This window comes from Crocodylus porosus, unplaced genomic scaffold (genome assembly GCF_001723895.1).
Source record: "Crocodylus porosus isolate Cpor-Errol unplaced genomic scaffold, CroPor_comp1, whole genome shotgun sequence".
Lineage (NCBI taxonomy): Eukaryota > Metazoa > Chordata > Crocodylia > Crocodylidae > Crocodylus > Crocodylus porosus.
Window position 1 is genome coordinate 114,645,751 of NW_017728931.1, and position 12,632 is coordinate 114,658,382.

Genomic DNA, 12,632 nt, shown 5'->3' on the forward strand with positions numbered 1-12,632 from the left:
TTTTTTTTTTTTTTTTAAAGAACTGGGAGTTGGGGCCAGGCAGGACAATCAGGGTGGAGCGTGCAGCTGGGAAAGTGGTTGGGGGCACTCATGGGGGCTGAGGGAGCAGGCAGGGGATGGGGCCTGGTTGGGAATCCCCACATGGTCCCCTTCCTCCTCCTCCTGCTCTCCCCCACCCCCTACTTACCAGCTTGGAATCCAGATCCAGCTCCTCGCAGCAGTGAGCAGGGACTGCCCAAATCTCTGAATCATTTCTGAATCAATTTGGAGAGTTGCAAATTGATTCAGACCTTTGTATTGGTCTCATGATTGACTCTGATTCAGAGATTTGGCCTCTGAATCGGGCTGAATCTCCTCCAAATTGAAACAGCCCCTGAAGCTTTGCACAGCCCTAACATATACTTTAATCTAGACAATAGCAACAAATTACCTAGGCAGGAACTCAACTAACCTTTTCAGTGCAACATGTTTATGACCATATTAACATAGAATAACTTAAAACACTAAATATGTGGGATATTTTGTAAAATCTCTTTATTTCACTGGTTAAAGGCTGAAACCAGGAAAAAGAGTATTTAAACAATATTGGTGGAAAAAGGGAAAGCACTAGAGACTGAAGGAAGTCCCACTGAGGGCTTAACAAGCACCTGCCATTTCCATGTGGTGAGAGATCAATCAGTCTCTGTATGTAGCAAGATGACCTGCCAACAGCTAAACCACAAGGGGAAGAGAAGAAAAATGATCAATTCCCCTTATACTCTGCTCTGCAGTAATAAAATTACAATATACTAAACACTGAGATGGTCCTTTCTATTGTGATATCCAAGTCAAGGAGAAACACAGCTCTGAGTTGGTAGTAAAACACCAGCTCCATGCCTAGCATAAAATGTAAATAGGAACCTTTCATATTTTAGAAAATGAATTTTGTGATTGATCAAATTTAGATTTGCAATATACAAAATATTCAGATTTCTGTCAGATACACACCTATCATTTATTTTTGTGGACTTCAGTTCACTGCTTATTTGATTTCTGTTTGCAGAAGCAGACGTGAACTGGCCAGTAGACTAGTAAAAGATATATAATACATATAAAATATGTACCCAGATACAATCCTGCAATAGGGCAGGAGAAGAGGTAAATTATATTACCCAGTCCATGTGAGGGAAAGTATTAATCTGCTATACATAAAAATCTCTACATTTGGTGTCTTACAAAACTAGAGTGCATTATGCTAATATACAAAGAGAAAGCATAGCACAACAGGAAAGTTAGTTCCATGAGTTACTCTCTGATCTTACAAACACTTCATAGTACTTAATTTTACTATCGTGAGTCAAGATCAGAGGTCTTCACTAGCATTAGTGGCTGCTATGCTCAAGTGGCTAACACACACTAGTTTCTGTAGCCAATGGCACACAGTATTGCAGTACTGCAGTATTGCAGTATTACATCTGGCTGCCTTTGATTCCAAGGCCAGCTGACTAGTTAACAATGTCATACTGGATAGACTTGGGGGGCTTCATATAAGTCAACAACAAAACTTGAATTTATGTCTATAAAGCCAAAGGAAGGCATGTTGAACACTTTGCTATCACATTACCTACTACTATGAGAAGCCTTGTTGCAATCAGTGAAACCAGTACTCCTGGTTTGAATATTTGCAGGAATGGCTGTGTACATGTGTTCAAATGATGTGGAAGAATCCTCCTGGATTTGTTTCTCTTGTAAAAAAAAAAAAAAGCTTATCTGGAAATGCCAGAATAGGTATTTGAATGATTAGCCCTTAAAGAGTAGATAGCTTGCACTGCTGATGCTGCACAGTAAGGGGGCCTCTGCATACATATTTCAATGCATTTTACAGGCTCTCTCAGTCTGCCTGGAGACAGATAGCAGCAGTGTACAGGGCAGCCCTGATTGGCTGAACAACCTCTTTCTACCTGCAGGCACAATGTGGGGTTTGTAACAAGATCATGTTCTGCTCTCTTCCCAGCTAAAGCACCAGATTCCAACCTGAATGAAACACTGTTTCCCCAGCTGGGAAGGTTGGGGAACAAATCACCCTATGGTGCTGGAAGACTGTGTTGTGGCTTATTTCAAAAGGGAAAGTGTACAGATATTTGCTCTCCCAGGAGAAATGCTCCCAGGAGTAATTTAACCCTCATTGTTCCCAGGCTTTTTTTTTCTTCGACGAGCCATTTTTGCCCTGGGAGAAAAATCCTGTACATCTGCATGCTTGTAGTTTCTATTAGGAGAGCAGTGATTCCCCCAACAGAAACTGAATATCTGTATATGGCTAATATATACACAATTATGACCCTACAGTGCAAGAATACTTTTTTGTTTTTCTTGTCTTCCCTTTTCTTTCTTCTGTCTCTCTTACACCTATTGACCCAAATACAACAAATACAAATGGAGAGGTATGCAAAATTGCAGGTGCCTTAGAACTAGTATAATTCACTTTGATCTGGGTGAGCATCAATGCCTGTGCAAAGTGGCAGTATTGCATGGCAAGGTGAGAAAAATGAAGCATAGTGGTCAAAGTTGAAAAATAATAAGGCATATCTTAAATTTTCACCATTCTTTCTTGGAAACTAAAGTACTGAAACATAAATCCTTAAAAAACCCCAATTACAGAACATTTTTTTCACAAAAAAGGGAAGAACTGGGAAGATATAGTTTTTGTTATCAGCCTTAATAAGGTGTTTGCCCCATAAAAGATTTACATTAAATCAACTTCCCCATAATATAAAATGCTATATTCTATCCTGCAGTGTAGGGAGGCAGGTTGTCAAAGGAGGGATGTGTGTATGTTCTTGTTGGTTTTACCACTAATAGAAATTTACCAATCAAATTGACTTAAACTTCTCCATTGGTAGAGTGGAAGACCTGGGGAAGTGATGCACTTGAAGACTGGAGAAGGACATTAGAAATTATGTAAGGAAGGTACTGGAGTTTTCTTAATTTGGGCACAGAAACACCTTTGTTCAAGACAAAAAGAGGTAAAACAGAAGGACCGATACTGACAGAATGCTTGAATGTGTTTAGCTCATTGGAGACACTGTTCAAGAACAGTTCATCCTTGTACAAATATTATCCCTGAAAGACTGTGAAAGTCACTATCTGCATATGTTGTCTGCTAAGCCATTACCTGCAGTGTTAGTAATGTATATATTCAAAGGCAGCTTTCATATCATACAGAGCATTTTAAAGATATAAGCTTTGTCTGTGCATGGTAAGTATGGTAGTTCCTTAGCTATGTTTTCATCTTTTTTGCCTTATGCACTGAGGCTAAGCACAGACAGTCAAAAAGCTCAAGGGTGAACCAATTCCATGTTTGCAGGTTAGTCTAAATTGTGTACATTGAATCAATAAGCAAGTGAACAGACATTCACTTTTGATTCTGGAAATGCAGCCGCATGCCTACAGGGCCCAGGCCAGAAGCCAAAGGACACCAGAGTACGACTCCCTGCTCAGCTGTAGCAGATAGCTTGGGCCAAGGTTAGCCTGCCCACCCACCCTGGAAGTCTGGGGGGGAAAGAAGGGGTTGTAGAGGTGCAAAGCATGTTGGGATGCTAGACACCATGAGTTAACTTGAATCTGGAGGGGATCTGACACAGAAATTCAATAATCTGATTTAATTTAAACCAGTTAAGTCTGATACTACATCCATCCAGGTTTATCTTAAATAGTCTGTTTTTTACCATTTTGAAAATGATTTATGTGCACTGAACTTGTGTTTTGTTACAGATTTGAACTAGTTTCCAATCACTTATACCAGTTTATGTATAATTTCTGTCCCTAGCACTAAAGTACTTTTGAACTTGTGTGAAATTGCTCCCCCTTAAGAACTCTACTTATTTAATGATTGCAGGTGATAGATTTAATATTGTGCTAAATCTACCCACTTATATATAGATGGAAAAACAGTTTTAGAATAAACCATTAACGTGAAAACACTGAATAACAAAGAAAAAGGAAATTCACATATAGTATTCAGATATGTCTCAAAAGTGAGGTATATCTGAAGCACACAGCAGACTATATGCTAATTTATGATGATAAGAATTTCACACGAGGTCAGCTAGGCATGTTTGCTATGACTACATTCACTTGTCTGCCTAATGGGGAACAGTCTGACTCAAAACAGGAGGTCTAACCCTTGCCTGAATTGTTTTATACATAGAGAAGACAAGAATACTGTGAATGTCAGTTACTCCATATACAGAATAGAACAGACAACAAATATAAGGTAGCTCAGATGAGCCTCAACATATACCCTTATGTACGAAGGTGCCATTTCAGCAAATTCACATTTCATAGTAGTGCCACAATTTCAGCTGGTTCATAGATGCAACCACAATATCTACTTTGATAGCATGTGAATTGAGTGGTGAAAGCCTGACTGCATTAAATTCATAGCAAAACTCATACTAACTGTGATAGAACCAGTCATGCAGTGTTCATACAACAGGCTTCAAAGTCTGTACACATAAATCCTATTATCACTCATTAATCTTATCAAGCTAACACACCTTCCTTCTATAAACTTATCCGCATATACAAGTTTTTCCTCACTGACAGTTTACACGGCCAATCTTTGTTAAAGAACTAATTAAAGCAAGTAACTGATACCAGTGAAAAAATGAAGACTATTTAAGTGCTTTAGAACATGTTTAAGTGACAAAAATAAAAGAAAATAGTCCACACAAAACATAATAGGGTTTGCAGTGTTCTGTTATGCTAGCCTACAAAACAAAAATATTCAATGGCTGTCAAGTAGATCCTCACCAGTTACAGCCTGTATTTCCATAAGACCATTATGTATGATGTGGCATAAAAATCCTTCTTTTGGATACTAATTTAATCAGAAAACATTTATTAACTTAATTAAATTGTACTTGCTAATGTGCCTAACATGAATTTCATTTTATTTGGATTTAGCGATGTGATGTTTGTGGAAGAGATTCAAAAGGATGGTACATCATGCAGTAATACTCAGAATATATACTGAAAACTGTTTTTTTCTGAAAATCATTAATCTATTAATACCATTTACAGTTATTGAATGAGGCCAGGTATGTGTCAAGACAAAGTTTAGAGACCAGTTTGAACTCCACACTTATTTGCACAGTTGTAAATTACTTATAAAACCCAGTCATAACAAACAGCCTCATTGTTCAGAACTGTTTCTCTTAGAGGTTGCCCATATGGGAATATTTTACAAGTTATACCACTATAGCCTCAGTCATATCAGCATGACACTCCATGTCAGCACTCTTATTCCCATATAAAAGGGTTGGATTTTTTTTATTTAGCTGTTACCAAAGCAACCCAAAGGGGGAGAGAAAGCACCTTTCTTCTTGAAAAATATTGCTCACACTGCAATGGCTCTATATATTTAGCTGTAAGTAGACACCTCAGATTGTACCCCAAAAAATAAAAATAACATCTTAATGTCAATGAACACTTTGATATTTTGTTCCATGAGTTCATATTAAAATCTTAGATTTTTTCCTATTAGTTGTCTTTTTAAAATAAATATCATGTCATAGGGTATAGGAATGCATGCCATAGGTATACTTCTTCAGACAATATTTGTTTAGAATAAAAACATGCTTGAAAATAGTTGCATTCTATTATTAAACCTCAAATGCTTTCTATCACATACACTGTATAGTATGTGGTAGAAAGCATTTGAGGTTTAATTATAGAATGCAACTATTTTCAAGCGTGTTTTTATTCTAAACAAATAAGCAGGACTCCATGGAATAGTTATACTATACATTTATCAAATTTTTCAATTAAAAGGAATATCTTTATAGTTAATTTGAAAACTATATTTCAATTTGGCTATGATTTTGTAACTTTTTGTATCTCACTTTCTTACATTTTGAAATGCAAACGTAAATAAAATATAACAGAATAAACACTGATTAAAACATTTTGGAATACCATTCACATACACAATTTACATGGCATAAATCTGCTAACATCTGCAGTGATAAAAAAACATTTTTCACAGTTAAAATGAAAACACCCTGTTTTTGGTACAATAAGCAAAATAGTGGATCCTTATTCCCATTCAATAACAATTCAATGAATGACATTAGAATTTGTGATTTATGATTACAAAACAATAAAAGGGGGGGGGAATGGGGAAATACGAAATTGAAAAGTTAAAGTAATCTTTTAGCCCAGTGCCCAGAAGAACAAATTACCTCCATCAGACAGTAATTCTGTGGTCTGGGAGGCTTCAAGATTAATAACTTGGGATATAGTATCATCCCCCTTGGGGTTTTTCACGTCTCCTGATTTCCATCACCCAAACCATACTGTGGAAATTCAAACAAGGAACAATATAGTAAAGCTGGGAAAGAAACACACAGTTATGAAAATTGGAATTCAGAAGGCTGTGAAAAAACAAGCTATCACTGCTGTGCATCAATTTCTCATGTTAAATCCCTATTTGCTATGGAACACAGTTGTTTTTGTTTGTTTGGGTTTGTTCATTGGTTTTTTATAGAATATACGGTATTGGAAGTTAAACAAAAAAACATACAGCTTCCTGAAATATTCCTTCTTAAAGATGCTAACTGTTAACATTAAATAGAATTCTATTACAATTACATTTACAAACTTACTTTTACCTTAAAGGTGTAGTGAATGAAAGACAGATGTAATCCATTTTAGCTGAGTTAGAATATAAGGGTGAAATTCAAGCTTAATTGACAACAATGGGGGTCTTGGCTTCAATAGAACCAGGATTTTATTCTAAAAGTGTGATGTATTGACTGCACTCAATCTTATTAGAGTAAGACAAATTCTGTTGTTCTTACTCAAACTGAAAAAAAATCTTCAGATTTAGCCTACAATAACATTAATAGATTTGTATTCTTGAATTACTTTGCATCCAAGAACAAGAATCTGCCCATGTGAGGGGTTTTAAAAGAAAAAAAAAATCAGTTCAGTTGTAGGTTTATAGCTCTTACAACTAAACAAATACCAAACCATTAAAAATACTACTTCCTTTGTGCAGTGTCAGAAACAACTCTTTCACATTTTCTACAATTTAGAGTTTACCTTCTCCTAAGGGTACTGAAATAACAACCTACCATCAATACGAATCATTTTGCCTCGTCTCTTGGTCCACTCTTCAGTGATGTCCTTTGCCCCAGTCACTTCTCCACTTCATAAAAAGAGAACTATGACTACTTCTGCTGACATTTAGGAAAAGGAAAGATAAACCCTTCAACAAAATAAGTAATGAGGGCAAAAATGTATTCATTTAAAGGCTTTTGCTGATAACAGGCCTCCATGTGCTGCAACCGTGCTAAAAACTCGCTCTCACTCTGAAGATTCTTTCACCATGAGGCAAGCAAATGACAGCCTCATTTCATCTTAGAAGAAAACTGTCAATCTAAAAAGCAAAGAAAAACAAAAACAGAGGAGTTACCTATCCTTAAGACAAAACTTGGGCATTTGGGGCTTTTTTGCTTTTTGTCTAGAATTTGTTTCATGTACCACATGCTCTGGCCACTGTAAGAGGGCTTTATTTCCTACACAGCTTTGAAAGATAGATCATTGTCCCCAGAAAGAGGAAAACCTTTTGGTGAGTTGAGAATACCAACCTGCACAGGATCCAAGGGTGCCCAAACAAAGAAAGGTAACAAAGAATTCCAGTTCTTAGCAATGGGAAGCTCACCAAGGTCACTGCTCCTTTATTCTGCCTTATAAAATGTGAATGTACACCTTTGCAAGGATGTATTGAAGATTGATGCTTCTTGATTAGTCTTTGTCAAGTTTATACTGTCTCAAAAGAGCACAGAGTGCTGATGAGATTAAGCAGTTTAGAGATGCTGTCAATGATAAGGCAGGAAAGGAGATCAAGAACAAGTCCTTTATTGATTGGTGTACTACGAGTCCTTTTGTGAGCCAGTAAACACCTCTGCCTGAACTCAGTCTTAGAGATGGCATCTTCAGCAGGTATAAGACACTACAGCATGAAGTATTTGATACACTGGTAAGGTTGTGGCAGATGCTGGACATAGTATTTTTTCATCAGAAATCAATCATCTTCTTCCTGAATATGGACTCAGGAAACATGAAACTGCTGATACCATTGTTATGCCCTTCTGAGGATAATTAGAAAAGATGTAAGTTGTGATTGTAATAACTGGGGAATTGATCTTGTAGGCATGATTCAGACATGCTGGAAATGGTGAGGCCACCTCACACTAACTAGGGACTTCTTTGTCCAGAGAAACCATCTTCACCTAAACTTTAAGGTCCTAATCCTATAAATTTGGATCCTGAAAGGAACAAATTAAGAGTCTCTTGGTTTTTACTTGCTGTGTGTTTCTCAAATCTGGTCTAGAAATAAAATGGCACCAGCTTTATGTTGCTTAGATTTGGACTTCTAGACAGAACCGTCAAATTCTAGTGGTAAGAATCACTGAGCTATCTATATAAAGTATGGAGAGATGGGCCAGCAGCCTCAAAATGTATCTAGAATGATCTGAACACAAATGATTTAAGCAAATGGATCTCAAGTGTGACCTCTGGGATCAGATTACATGACTCAAGGATGATATACAGTAAAGGAAGAAATATAACCTAGTATTTTCTCACACATAACACACTCTCCAAATATAATATGCACCCTATGTTACCATAAAGTATGGATAAGTATCAGAGGTTTGGGGTTTCCCTAGCTTGGGGGCTCACATGCTGGGGCTGAGGGCTGTGCACCCAGGGCCCAATTCAGCATGTCAGCTCTGGGGTTGTGTGGACCTAATCTGGTGAGCAAGGGGAAGCCAACTGGCAGGGCCTGATATGGCATGCCAACAGTGGGGATGTCTGGTGCTGTAGGGTCTGATTTGGCATGCTACCATGGCAGGACCCAATTTTGAATGCTAGCACTAGGGCTACATGCAGGGGCCAACTCTGAGCACTGGCTCTGGGTTGTGTGCTGAGTCCAGGACTGCATACTGGCCTCTGGAGCCACAAGCTGGGTCCAGAGGTGTGTGCTGAGTTGGACCCAGCATCTTGCGTCTAGCCGTGGACCAACCCTGCTTACTGTCACAATCCAGCACACATTTAGGGAGGGAGCTCCCCACAGGTCTTTTGGAGGGAGGGAAGTTAAGGGGAGGGGAAAGGGGGGGGAGAGGATGGGGGAGGGAGGGAGGAAGGGAGGGAGTTGTGGCAGTATTAATTGCTGTGGCTACCAATTAATGTTGCCACTGCTCCACGCCCTGCCCCCCTCCCAAATTTTGGGACCCATGGGGAGCTCTTTTGCTTTCCTATAATGCACACCCCAATTTTTCCCAGCTGGTTTTGGGGGTACAGGTGCACATAATACGTGAGAAGATATGGCACTTGTTACTTTTTTGTACAACCATTAAACCAACTACTCTTCAGAATACCCAAGCTAGAAAGAATCTGAGAGTTGTGGAGTCTCTGTCTCATAATACTGGCTCTTAAAAGACTTAAACAACATCCCACTGAAATGAAACTATTTATAGAAACATTAAAGTTCTTATATTATGTTAATGAATCTTAAACATGGTAAGTTTGGTGCACATGTGCTAAGAAAACAACTGAATGCCATAACTGAAACCTAAGTCACAGGAAAAAAAGAGAATATGAGGGAGGCTGTCAACAATTCTCAGTTATGGCTGCAGTAATACCACTAACAGATGAAATTCCTATTTTTTCTTATATAGTGTGAATCTGTGACAAGTTATAACATGGCCAATATAGGTGAAGAAAGGGTTAATAGATGATTGTGGGCACATTATGGGCACTATGCCATACCTTTGAGAAGTTTCAGACTTTTGGGAAGTAGTGGAAGTTGGGAGGCAAGTAGAGGACTGGAGAATGAAGTAGGAAGGCAGACATTTAATTGTCAGTTCCTAGAGAAGTGCTGGCTAACAAAAAAGACTTCTTAAGTGACAGTTGCTTTGTGGCTTTCACCCTAATGGAAAAGAGAGTGAATTGACATGGACACTGAATTTTAGGGCTACAGTTGCAGACTTTTGGGTGGGACTGACTGGGACCAGGTCCTATGAGCGAATCTATGAGAGAAGAATCTCTTATCCTAAATTAACGTTAGGTTATTTATGCTTGGTTTCCTTTTGCTTCTTGATGACCCTGGAAGGAGTGAATGTCTGTGGACCGAGTTAGAGAGATATATCTCTTATAAGTGAAGCCATGTGGTAGACTATCCAAATGCTAAAGACTAGAGGCTGCCTGCTTGTTATGGTCCCGAGTGTGTCCTGATAGACATATGTGGTGACAGCCAGTTAGAGATTTTCAGTGCAAGTAAAAAAATGGGTTCACTATCTTTGTGTAAACACTAAATAATAGTTAAAGGAAATCATATCTTATGGAAGAGGCTATTTAGGGTTAATCACTTCTTCCTTGATGCAGATTTAGGAGACTATTTTCTGACTAACGTATACAGAACTTTAACAACTTTGTTAATGAGGATGCTGACAGTTTAGAAACTGGTCCTGAACATTCATATTTGGTACTGTATTTAGCACAGTACAATATGTCTTTGTTCCTGTTGATGTTGGCACAAATCTCCAATATTTGATTTGTGAGCAGTCCATAGCTGGAGTAAAGCCTTGTAAATCAAGGTGAAAATATTTGCAATGCTCATGTGATCAACCTTATGTTTTCTAAAGACATCACAGATTGGCCAAAAGAAGGGTTCAACAGTGAACTGGGATTTTTAAAGTTTACTTCCAATATTTTTACATTATTAATCAATAAAATCTTCTACAAAAGACACGAACTGATTATATTTTTATACTGTATGGCTATATATTTTTTCATAGGTTGGGATTGTAAAAGATGCTTTTTTTTAGTCCTCAAATTATGCATGATCTCACTATGAAGTAGGTCAGATAGCACTGTCATGTGTATTTCCCGGATTCCTCACAAAAACTCGAGGGATCCTACAAACCATGATCTGCATCTGTTTCATTTTTTGGAAGATCTAGCTGTAATTCTCTCTGATGTTCCACTGCCAGGTGGTATGCAGAACCTGGCCTCACAAAAGAATTTCAGCATTAATATGAATATAGGCCTGCCTATAGCAGTCAATGTATAATGCCTATTTGTACTGGTCATTTCCCTCCAGGAAATATCATGTTGTTTTATTCTGATATTTCCCTATATTTTACACACACACCCATACACACACACTTGATTGTAATGATTATTTGAAGTTATAACATCAAGCACATCATCAGCTACTCAAAGCATTAATATATATCATAATATATTAATACTTATTAATGTGCATGTATGTATGTGTGTGTGTGTGTATACATACACACACACAAAAATATAGATATCTATATATTTGTATCAATATAGATATTAGTACTCTGAGTCACTGGCAATGTGCTTGATGCTGTAACTTCAGATATTCATTACAATAAAATGTACAATGGCACTTATTTTTTTTACCACAGCTGCATAATGTAAGTGAGGAAGGGATGGGAAGTCTATTAGAATACAATGTCCTCATTTTACTGCTCATTTATTTGGCCAACCTCTCCCCTCACCTGAAAAAAATAAGCAAACTCCAAGTTCTGTTAATAGAATCATGGGGTTGGAAAGGACCACAAGGACCTACCTGACTTCCTTGCTAAACCATCCTAGTTGGATGCCTGTGCAGCCTCTTCCTAATTGATTGTGCCTTTAAAACATTTCAGTTAAAGAAATGGAATGTTATTTGTCAGTTCTCTTTCTTCCCTGATCAGTGCAATTAAAAAGTTGTCAACAAAATGTACTCCTTCCTTAAAATTCAATATTGATTTTATTTTTTAATTGTAAAATCAGGCTTGAAAAAGGAAGTAGAAAGAACTTTTGGCTCAGCTTTCTTTTCACTTCCCTAAAATAAAACCACATCATTATTACTATGTGGATGAAAAGAGGAGCCTGGAGTAAATCAGGCAACAGTTTTCTGCATTACAGAACAACTGCATTGATCTCTAAACACCCAGTTGGCAATATATTAGGATGGGATTGCCAACAGAATGATGTAGGTATGAATATTTTAATACCCACTTGAATAAAACAGCTGGACAACATACCACCAACATTCTCTTGGCCTGATTCACTAGAACTAATTTTAAACATCTGCCAGGAGGCTTATCTTCATATCGGTTTTAAGAAGGATGAAAAGATTAATGATGTAGATGAGTGGAGAGACAAAAAGAGTGCAGTTCAGTAAACCATGTACAACATAATTAGTGAGCCTAATAGCCAGCATTACATGTTGGGATAAATTCATATGTTCTGTTCATTTCAGTGGAGATAGTTATAGTAGGGATGAATCTAGCCAGAAATATATACAGATTAAGAGTCTCAAGCAAAACACACTAAATTTAGGAAATGGCAGTATTACAACTAATGGTGCGTATTGATAGTAGTGTAACAAATAATTAACCATAACCTGAGGGATGCATACTATGCCTTTAAGTACAGTTGTAGCAAAACCCCCCGTTTTTTTTTTTTATTGCATTCATTCCCCTTCCCCAACTATTTCTGACTTTTTCTCTCCCTCTCTATTCCCTATAGATAAGTATTAGTGAGCTCAAACTTAGGATAAGCTT

At 37.6% G+C, this 12,632-nt stretch overlaps 1 protein-coding gene and 1 long non-coding RNA gene across 8 annotated transcripts in view; one reads left to right on the plus strand and one right to left on the minus strand.

Annotated features, from left to right (window-relative positions):
- Window positions 1–12,632, minus strand: part of FAM19A5 (family with sequence similarity 19 member A5, C-C motif chemokine like) — a 669,022-nt gene that overhangs the window by 87,697 nt on the left and 568,693 nt on the right. The window lies entirely within an intron of this gene.
- Window positions 1–12,632, plus strand: part of LOC109315687 — a 20,272-nt gene that overhangs the window by 2,887 nt on the left and 4,753 nt on the right. Inside the window, exon 2 of the long non-coding RNA XR_002102584.1 lies at window positions 5,425–5,427. This is a non-coding gene — a long non-coding RNA (uncharacterized LOC109315687). The remainder of the gene's footprint in view (window positions 1–5,424; window positions 5,428–12,632) is intronic.